The sequence below is a fragment of the Condylura cristata genome, unplaced genomic scaffold (genome assembly GCF_000260355.1).
Source record: "Condylura cristata isolate star-nosed mole 26May11 unplaced genomic scaffold, ConCri1.0 scaffold00013, whole genome shotgun sequence".
NCBI classification, from domain to species: domain Eukaryota; kingdom Metazoa; phylum Chordata; class Mammalia; order Eulipotyphla; family Talpidae; genus Condylura; species Condylura cristata.
In genome coordinates, this window is record NW_004567114.1 from 21772303 (window position 1) to 21782385 (window position 10083).

Sequence of the window (10083 nt, forward strand, 5' to 3'; positions counted from 1 at the left end):
CCTATTCTGTCTCTGGTGAAGCCTCTCACCACCCCTGAGCCTCTGGCCTGTACCCCAGTTCTGTATGTACAAATAAATAAATCTTTAAAAAACAATATATATATATTCTGATTTTCTTGCATTTTTACAAGAATGTAATCAACTTGTCAATTGGTACAAAGAAACCACTTAGGACTTTGGTGGAGATTCCATTGAATTTATAGATCAGTTTGCAGTGTGTATTAGCTTGCTAGGATTTCCATAACAAAACACATAGACTAGTTGTTTTAGATGACAGAAATTTAAGATCAAGGTGTCAGCAGGTTTGTTTTCTTTTGCTGAAGGAAGAATCTATTTCAGTCTTCTCTCCTTGACTTGAGAATGACCACTTTCTCCTTATATTTTCATAAGGTGTTCTCTCATTCCTTGTGTCCTAATCTCTTCTTTTAAGGATAACTGGTCAGGTTGTATTGGATTAGGGCCCACATACATGACCTCATGTATTTTATTGACCTCTTTAGTGACACAAAGTACTGGGGATTGGAGCTTCAACCATAGTCCCTTGTGCTCTTCCGTCCCCTCTGTGTTCCTCCCTTGTTGTATGCCTCAGATCTATAGCTTACCTGCAAGTTTTGTCTTTTTCCTGACCCTTTGTTTCATTTCCCTGTGTTCCACCTATAAATGAAATCATCTGATATTTTTCCTTTTCCCTCTAACTTGCTTCATTTAACATCAAGCCTTCCAGCTCCACCCATGTTGCTGCAAATGGCACACGTTTATCTTTTTGATTACTGAATAGTATTCCTTTGTATTTATAGACCTCATTTTCTTGATGTATTTTTGGGCATTTAGTTGTTTCCATATCTTAGCTATTGTAAATAGTGCTGCAATAAACATAGGGGTGCAGGTTTCCTTTTGAACTAATGTTTTTGTGTCCTTTAGGTACATTCCTAGGAGTGGAATTGCTGGGTAATATGGTAGATCCATTTTTAGTATTTTGGGGGTCTACCACACACCTTTCATTCCCAGCAGCAGTGTAAGAAGGCTCCTTTTTCTCCTCATCTTCAACAACACTTCTTGTTGCCAGAGTTTTGTTGTTGTTTTTAAAATATGGGTCATCCTCACAAGTGTGAGGTTGTATCTCATTGTGATTTTGATTTGCATTTCCCTGATAATAAGTTATGTTGGACATTTTCTCAAATAACTGTTGGCTATTTGCATTTCCTATTTGTAGAATTGTCTTTCTAGCCCTTCTACCCATTTTTTTGACTGGATTTTTAGTTTTGTTTTTGTTGAGTTGTGTAAGCTCTTTGTAAATCTTTTATATCAGTCCGTTATCACTTGTGTGGAGTGAAAATATTTTTCTCGTATTCAGTAGGGTGTCTTTATTTTGGTTACTCTTTTTTCTGTGCAGAAACCTTTTAGTTTAATATAGTCCCAGCTGTTTATCTTTTCCTTCATTTTCTTTGCTTCTAGACATGAGTTATCAAGGACATTTCTAAGGTGTATGTTATGGAGTGTTTTGCTATATTTTCTTCTATATATATTTTTTAAAGATTGATTTATTTATACATACAGAAGTGGGGTACAGGGCAGAGGTGTGGGGGGTGAGAGGACCCACCAGAGACAGAGTGGAGAGCAGAACAGGCAGAACTGATGAAGAACACTGCTGAGGGGAGCAGCGGGTGGGTCAGGAGAGGTCTGCTGTGCCCTGTGGGTCACCCCCTGGGCAGGGATCAAACTCATGCTGAAGTGGCTTTAGCTTCTTAGTGCTGTGCTTAAGAAGGGTCCTCTTCTATATATTTTAAGGTTTCAGGTCTTACATTCAAGTCTTTTATCCATTTTGAGTTGGTTTTGTGTATGGTGTGAGGTCGAAGTCTAGTTTCATTCTTTTGCATGTAACAGGCCATTTCCCCAGCAATATTCATTGAAGAGACTATCCTTGTCCCAGTGCACATTCTTTACTCTTTGTCATGAGTTAGTTGATCATGTATGTGTGACTTTATCCCTGGGTTTTTAATTTGACTCTGTTGGTTTGTTTCTGTTCCAGTGTTATGGCAATTTCCTAGAGAAATCAGATAGCACTCAGAGAGGTGGAGAGAGATCTACTTGTCACACTGGCGGGCTCAGTGGAATCAGCCCATAAGGCTGAGCCCTGAGTTACAGGAGTGGTGAAGTTTTATACAGGTCCTGTGAGGCACTTTAATCCCATCCCCCATAGCATAGCATTCTTTATCATTTGAGAAGGGGTCAGTGTAGCCATAGCTATTACTGTGGATGAACAGCACACTGCAGGGACTTTCTGCTCCAGCAAGTGGCAGCCTCCCCCAGCAGCAGGCCTGGAAAAGTAGCAGAATCTAAGTGGAGTAGGGCATATTCCTGCTTCACCAGTACTATGCTGTTTTAATTATTATGGCTGTGTGGTATAGAATTGCATTGAATCTGTGAATTGCTTTTGGTAGCATGACCATTTTGATGATGCTAATTCTTCCAATCTGTAAGGTCATGTCTTTGTGTCTTCTTCTATTTTTTTTTAAAATAAAGATTTATTTATTTATTTATACAGAACTGGGGTACAGGCCAGAAGTGCAGGGGCAGTAAGAGGACTCACCAGAGACAGAGTGGGGAGCAGAACAGGAGGACTGACTGAAATACACTGCTGAGGGGAGCAGCTGGTGGGTCAGGAGAGGTCTGACCAGGGATCAAACTTGTGCTGCAGTGGCTACAACAGCTTCTTAGTTGTGTGCCTTAACCTGTTGCACCATCAGGGAAGGCCCTCTTCTATTTCTTTTAACAATGTTTTGTAATTTTCCTAAAGGTTTATTTACTTACTTATGCATACAGAACTGTGGTGTAGGCCAGAGGTGCAGGGGCAGTGAGAAGATTCACCAGAGACAGAGTGGGGAGCAGAACAGGCAGATAGACAAAGTACATTGCTGAGGGGAACAAGGGGTAAGACAGGAGAGGTCTGCCATGTCACGTGGGGGATTGAACTCATGCTGAAGTGGCTGCGGTCCTTCATCAGTTGTGCCACTGGGGAGGGCCCTGTAATTTTTTTTGTTTAGGCCTTTCGTTTTCTTTTTTAGGTTTATTCCCAGGTATTTGATTTTGGGAGTTACAGTTGTAAATGGCCTGGTTTTCTTAGTTTCTTCTTCACAGTGATTGTTTGCATATAGGAAGACTACTGATTTTTGTGTGTTGATTTTGTTACTTGCTATTTTACCAGAATGGTTTATGCTTTAATTAAGTTTTTATGGCGTTTTTACAGTTCTCTCTCTCTTATTATCATCTACAAATAGTGATAGTTTTACTTCTTCCCCTATTTGGATTCCTTGTGTGTCTTCCTCTTGCTAAATTGCTCTAGCTATTACTTCCAGAATTATATTAAAAAGCAGTGGTGAGAGTGGACGTCCTTTTCTTGTTTCAGATCTTAAAGGGAAGTTTAAATGGTAAAACATTAAGAATGATGTTAGGTGTAGGCTTGTTGTATAGCGCTTTTATTATGTTGTTATGTTCTTTGTGTCCCAAGAATTTTGAGGCTCTTCATTATATTTTCTCAGCATCTGTTGATATGATCATCCAATTTTCATTTTCTTTCTTTTTGTTGACATGTTGAATTACTTTAATTGATTTTTGGGTGTTGAATTATGCTTGTGATCCTGGAATAAATTCCACTTGGCCATGATGTCTTGTCTTTTTGATGCATTGTTGGATTTGGTTTACTAGGAATTCATTGAAGATTTTTGCATTTGTGTTCGTTAGGGGATTGACCTGTAGTTTTCTTTTTGTGTGTTGTCTTTGTTTGGTTTTGCTATCAGTGTACATTTGACATTGTCAAATGTGTTTAACTGGTATTCCTTCTTTCTCAATTTTTAAAAAACATTTAAAATGATTTTTATTTTATTTTTTCCCAGGATTTATTTATTTATGAATACAGAACTGGGGTATAGGCAAGGTGAGAGGTTTCACCAGAAACAGAGAGGGGAGCAGAACAGGCAGATTGATGGAATACACTGCTGAAGGGAGCAGCAGGCGAGACAGGAGAGGTCTGCTGCACCATGTGGGTCAGCTCCCTGGCTGGGGATCGAACTCATGCTGCAGTGGCTGCAGCTAGCTTCCTAGTGCTGTGCTTTAACCTGTTGTGCCACCAGGGAGGGTCCTTTTCGCAGTTTTTGGAAAGAGTTTTTGTTGAATAGGCACCAGTTCATCTTTGAAGATTTGGTAGAATTCTGTGAAACCATCTGGTCCTGGGCTTTTGCATTTGGAGAGAGTTTCGACTACAGTTTCAGTTTTGCTGCTTGTAATTAGTTTGTTTAGATTTTCTATTTCTTCTTTATTCATCTTTGGATCACTGTAAAAGTCTAATAATTTATCCATCTCATCAAAATTGTTGAACTTGTTTGCATACAAACTTCATAGTAATCTCCGATTCTCCTCTGAATTCTGCTGTGTGTGTTATAATTTCTTCTTCCTTTCTGATCCTATTTAAGTTTTCTCCCTTTTTTTCTTTATGAGTCTGGCTAGATGTCTGTCTATTTTGTTTATATTTTCAAAGAACCAACTTTTGGTTTTATCGATTTTTTGGAACATCTTTTTTTTATTTCTATTTTATTTATTTATTTTTATGGCCATTCTTCTACTGGATTGTTTGTTCTCTTACTAGTTCTTTGAGGTGGAAGATTAGTTTGTTTCTTTGGGTTCTTTCTTGTTTCTTGATGTGGGCATGAATTGCTATATACTCTTAATACTGCTTTTGCTGTGTCCCATACATTCTGCAAAGTTCCTTACTGTCATTAAAGTAAGGAACTTTTTAATTCATCAAGGTACTTTATAATTTCTTTTTTTTTTCATCATTAACCCAGTGGTCTTTCAGTAGTATGTTGTTCAATTTTCACATAATGTTGGGGATTTCCTTGTTTTCTTTTCATAGTTGACTTCTAGTTTGATGCTTTTATGTTAATAAATAGTTGGTATGATTTTAGTTTTCACATATCATTTGATATTTGTTTTGTGACCTAGTACATGGTCAATCTGGAGAAATATCCACGTTTGCTTGAGAAAAATGCATATTCAGTTATTTTGGGATGCATAAATATCTGTTAGTCCCATATGGTCCTGATCTGTAGTTAGGGTTATTGTGTTCTTTTTAATTTTTTTTTTCTTTTGACGCATTGATCAAGGGTCTGCTTTTGAGAAAACCTAAACTGACATGGCAAATTAGAACAGTAATTCCCCATATATCCTTCAACTACTTCTATCATTTATATTTTATTTATTTTTTCCATGAGAGGATTCACCAGAGACAGAGTGAGGAGCAGAACAGGCATATTGACGAAGTACACTGCTGAGGGGAGCAGCGGGGGAGACAGGAGATATCTGCTGTGCGATGTGAATCACCTCCAGGGCGGGGATCGAACATGCACTGAGGTAGCTGTGGCTAGCTTGCAGTGCTACATCCTAACCCGTTGTGCTACCAAGGAGGGAGCCCCCTCCCCATTTTTGATCTGATTCCCCACTCTACCCCCGTAAAATGTCTCTGATATGTATTTGTTCATTTTTATTCCTCCCCCCACCCCTTTGGTTCTTTATGCTCCTGCTATGAGTGAAGCCATCTGATATTTTTCTTTTTCTTTCTGGCTTATTACACTAAGCATGATCCCTTCTGGCTCCATCCATGTTGCTGCAAAAGGCACGAGTTTATCTTTTTTAATTGCTGAGTAATATTCCATTGTGTATGTATAACACATCTTTTTAATTCATCATTTAGTTTGGGGCATTTGAGTTGATTCCATGTCTTTGCTATTGTAAATAACATTTATATTTCGAAGTGATCTTATTTAGTGCAACAAATTTTGTGTTGCTATATGTTGGTAAGTTGAACTTTAAAATTTTTTTTTCTTTATCTGTATTAATGTTTTTTCCCCCTTGAACACATTGCTAATATTAGTAAAGTTATACCAGTTTTCTTTTTGTTAGTATTTTCTAGGTATATTTCTCTTTTTTATTTTCTTATAATTTTTAAGTATTTGGTATGTATCTCCTAGAGATGGCTATAACTAATTTTTTTTTTTTTAAAAATCCAGTCTGCTCAAGTCTGTTAACAGGCATGTTTGATCCATCACTAATTATTGTATTTACTGATATGTTTAGATATATCTACCACTTTATTGTGTACTTTCTCTGTGCTTCTTCTATGCTTCCCTATTTTATTATGTTCTGTTCATATGGAAATTAAATATTATTATATTTTCTGAGAGAGAAATTAATGTCTGTTTTGTTTAAGGAACTATTTGGGGGATTTGCTATCCCTAATAAGCATCTCTAGCCCAAATATTCTCTCTAACTTTTGTCATGATAGGTAGATTTTGTATCCCAACAAGTTTTATAAAGCTATTATTAAAGTCTGCTCATTTAAAAAGGAGCTTCAGGCCCTCCCTGGTGGCAGAGTGGTTTAAAGCACTGCACTGAGAAGCTAAAGCCACTTCAGCATGAGTTCGATTCCTGCCTGCCCCGGAGGTGACCACATGGCGAGGCAGACCTCTCCTGACTCGCCCGCTGCTCCCCTCAGCAGTGTACTTCGTGGATCTGCCTGTTCTGCTCCCCGCTCTGTACCTGGTGAATCCTCTCACCCTCCACACCTCTGCCTGTACCCCAGTTCTGTATGAATAAATAAATAAATATTTAAAAAAAAAAAAAAAGGAGGTTCAGATGCTAGACAGCCAAAGAAATGATAAATTATCCTCTTCGTTATCTTATGATGCAAAGAGTTCGGGGCAAACAACAAAGCTAGAGGGAATAGTCTTCAAGGGAGAATTTACTCCTGACCCCAAATGCAAGTTTAGGGGCTCCCCAAAATTGCTAGTTTCAATACTTTGCAAGAAGAACTCATCCAACTCACTGGAAGTTACTGTATTTGTGATTATGGTGTATCACAGGAAAAGCTATGGATTAAAAATCATCCAAAGGGGCCCTCCCTGGTGGCGCAGCGAGTTAAAGCAATGCACTGAGAAGCTAAAGCCACTTCTGCATGAGTTCGATTCTCGCCTGCCCCGGAGGTGACCACATGGCGTGGCAGACCTCTCCTGACCCGCCTGCTGCTCCCCTCAGCAGTGTACTTCGTCGATCTGCCTGTTCTGCTCCCCACTCTGTCTCTGGTGAAGCCTCTCGCCGCCCCTGAGTCTCTGGCCTGTACCCCAGTTCTGTATGTACAAATAAATAAATCTAAAAAAAAAAAAATCATCCAAGGGAAGATGTACGTAACATGGAGTCCAGGGACTTCCAAATACAAGCCTATGTCATTCTCTCCATGGGGTCAAGATGTGACAGTCTTCTAGCACAGATTTGTGACAATCATACAACCAGGAAAGGCCACTTAATTCTTGGTTTCAAAATTTTATTGGGGCTTCATTATATAGGCATAACAGAGTGATTGTCCACGTGGTTGACCTCAGTCTGCAGGTGGACTGATGATACCCAGAGGTTCCCCCTAAATCATTGCTGATTTTTCTGGTGTGACCCTTCCTTATCCTAAGGTATAGAAAGTCCCCACCCTAAATCACATTGTTGATCTTTCTGGTCTGACCAGTTTTTATCCTAAGGTGTAGGCAGCCCCACCCAAATCATCCAATGTGATCCAAGACTCCTATCTGGCAACACATCTCAAGGACGTAGAAATCTACTTCCAATAGCCAAAAGTAAAAGCCAGACCTCTCTTGCTAGTGTTAATCCTTTAATATATGATGGGGAACATTTTTGGACTTCTGTGCACCTCTCTGTGGAGTCTTTTAAATTGAAACCCAAAGTATTCATATGTTCTCAGACTCATCTCTCTTGACCACAAGGACTTGGCATCTATTGCTGAGTGACCTCATTGATACTACAGCTATGGGTTCTCTAGTCCTGATTTCTTTTGTTATTTTTGTGTGGTTTTTATTTTTGTTGTTGTTGTTGTACCCTGAATTCTTAAAGCTAAATAAATTTGGCCTGTTCTATTTCACAGATTTGTTCATCAGTATCAGAGAGCATTGCTTCTAGTAAAAGAGTATGTGTTGCTATGTTCTGTGTCTTAATTTTTTGTTTATTCTGTAAAACTTTTTTTTTCTCTAAAGATTTATTTATTTATGCACACAGAACTGGGGTACAGACCAGAGGTGCAGAGGTGGTGAGAGGATTCCCCAGAGACAGAGTGGGGAGCAGAACAGGCAGATCTACTGAAACACACTGCTGAGGGAGGCAGCAGGCAAGGCAGGAGAGGTCTGCTGCACCATGTGAGTCACATTCCTGGCCAGGATCTAACTCATGCTGAAGTGGCTGCTGCTATCTTTGTAGTGCTGTGCTTTAACATGTTGCACCACCAGGGAGGGCCCTCATGCCTTAATTTTTTTCTCATATATCTCCTACTTCTTATTTTAGCAAAATTAGACTATCATAAATCTTTCTTCCAGTGCAATGACTGTTGTTGGTCATACCATTTTGTTTTTCAGCTCATCTCAGCAATCATATTTGCATTTTTTTCTATAAAATTTTCTTTTTCTCTGATTTTTTTTTTTAATTGGCAAACCAAGTCCATTCTTTTCTGCCTGCTCTGCCATTCATGGTGTCATAACGCAGCTGCTGGAGTAATCAAGGCTGTATGCTTTTATATTATCTAATGTAAGTAGCATTGCATTATCACATGTAAGTTTTAGGTGTACATCATTGAAAGTCAACATGTGTATATTAAGCACGTTAAGTTCACCCCTAAAAGTCTAATTTATTTTTCACCATATATTAAGCATGTTAAGTTCACCCCTAAAAGTCTAATTTTATTTTTCACCATATAGTTGTCCTCTCTGTCCCAATTTACCTGCTCCTCTTTCCCTTTCCCTTCTGGTAGGAACTAACTGTTCTTACAGCCCAAAGCTTATTTTCATTTTACTTACTTCATCTGTTTGTCTTCTCTATATAATAAATAAAAGCTGTTCTGTTAATGTGTAGTGGGAGAGAAAACATCCAGAATTTCAAATCTGTGACATAAGTCACATACTTTCCCCTGGAGGAAATGTTGAGATAGGCTTAAACCAAACTGGGATCACCATCTATGTCCTTACGGAATGGGTGGAGTTAGCTTTTCTAGAAGCCCATCACTGCAGGAGAAAGTGCAACACTTGAATGAAAAAGAATTCTCATCAAAGGGAGAGGAACAATATATTTTGGGTAAATGCATGACAATATCTCGGGGAGGTATGAGGGAGACCCATTATGGTACTAATGACTTTTCAGAAATTAGGAAAATAAATGAAAAATTTTGAGTTTACAGAAAGAAAGTATGAGACTAACACAAGTAATAACTATTGGTAGAAATAATTGAGGAATTTGGAGGTTGACTTTTATATTTGAACACAGATTTTGACATTAGAAAATACGTTAGGGCCCCTCCCTGGTGGCGCAACAGGTTAGGATGCAGAAATGCAAGCTCATCGCAGCCACTTCAGTGAGAGTTTGATCTCCAGCCCTGGAGGTGACCCACATGGCATGGGAGACCTCTCCTGTCTCGCCAGCTGCTCTCTCAACAGTGTACTTCATCAATCTGCCTGTTCTACTGCCCACTCTGTCTCTGGTGAATCCTCTCACCACCCCTGCACCTCTGGCCTATACCTCAGTTCTGTATGCATAAATAAAAAATAAATCTTATATATATATATATATATATATATATATATATATGTTAGGAAACAAGAAGGAATTAAGCACATGGCAGTATTGAGAGGTAAATTTCTTTCTCAGTTTATTTTCAGTTCTTAAAATCAAGTGAATATGAGAGACTGGAAACAAGTCAGGTGAAAGAGGTTCAGGGGTGCCATCTCAAAATAAGTCACTTTGACGTATTGTTTATTTTGAGCTAAAGACATTTGAAAAACTGACCAGTGCAAGAAAGGTACTATGATCCTCCCTTCTCTTCTTGAAAGTACAAGATGAAACTTCCTAGAGTAAGGTGTTTCCTCCCTATACTTGGAGGGAAAAAACGCCTTATCAGCCAAAATGGGAATAAAGGCTGAATGAATTCTGCCCAACATCTTGTTAAAATGACTTCTGTTCTGTTACGTCCCTCTATTTAATCTCATA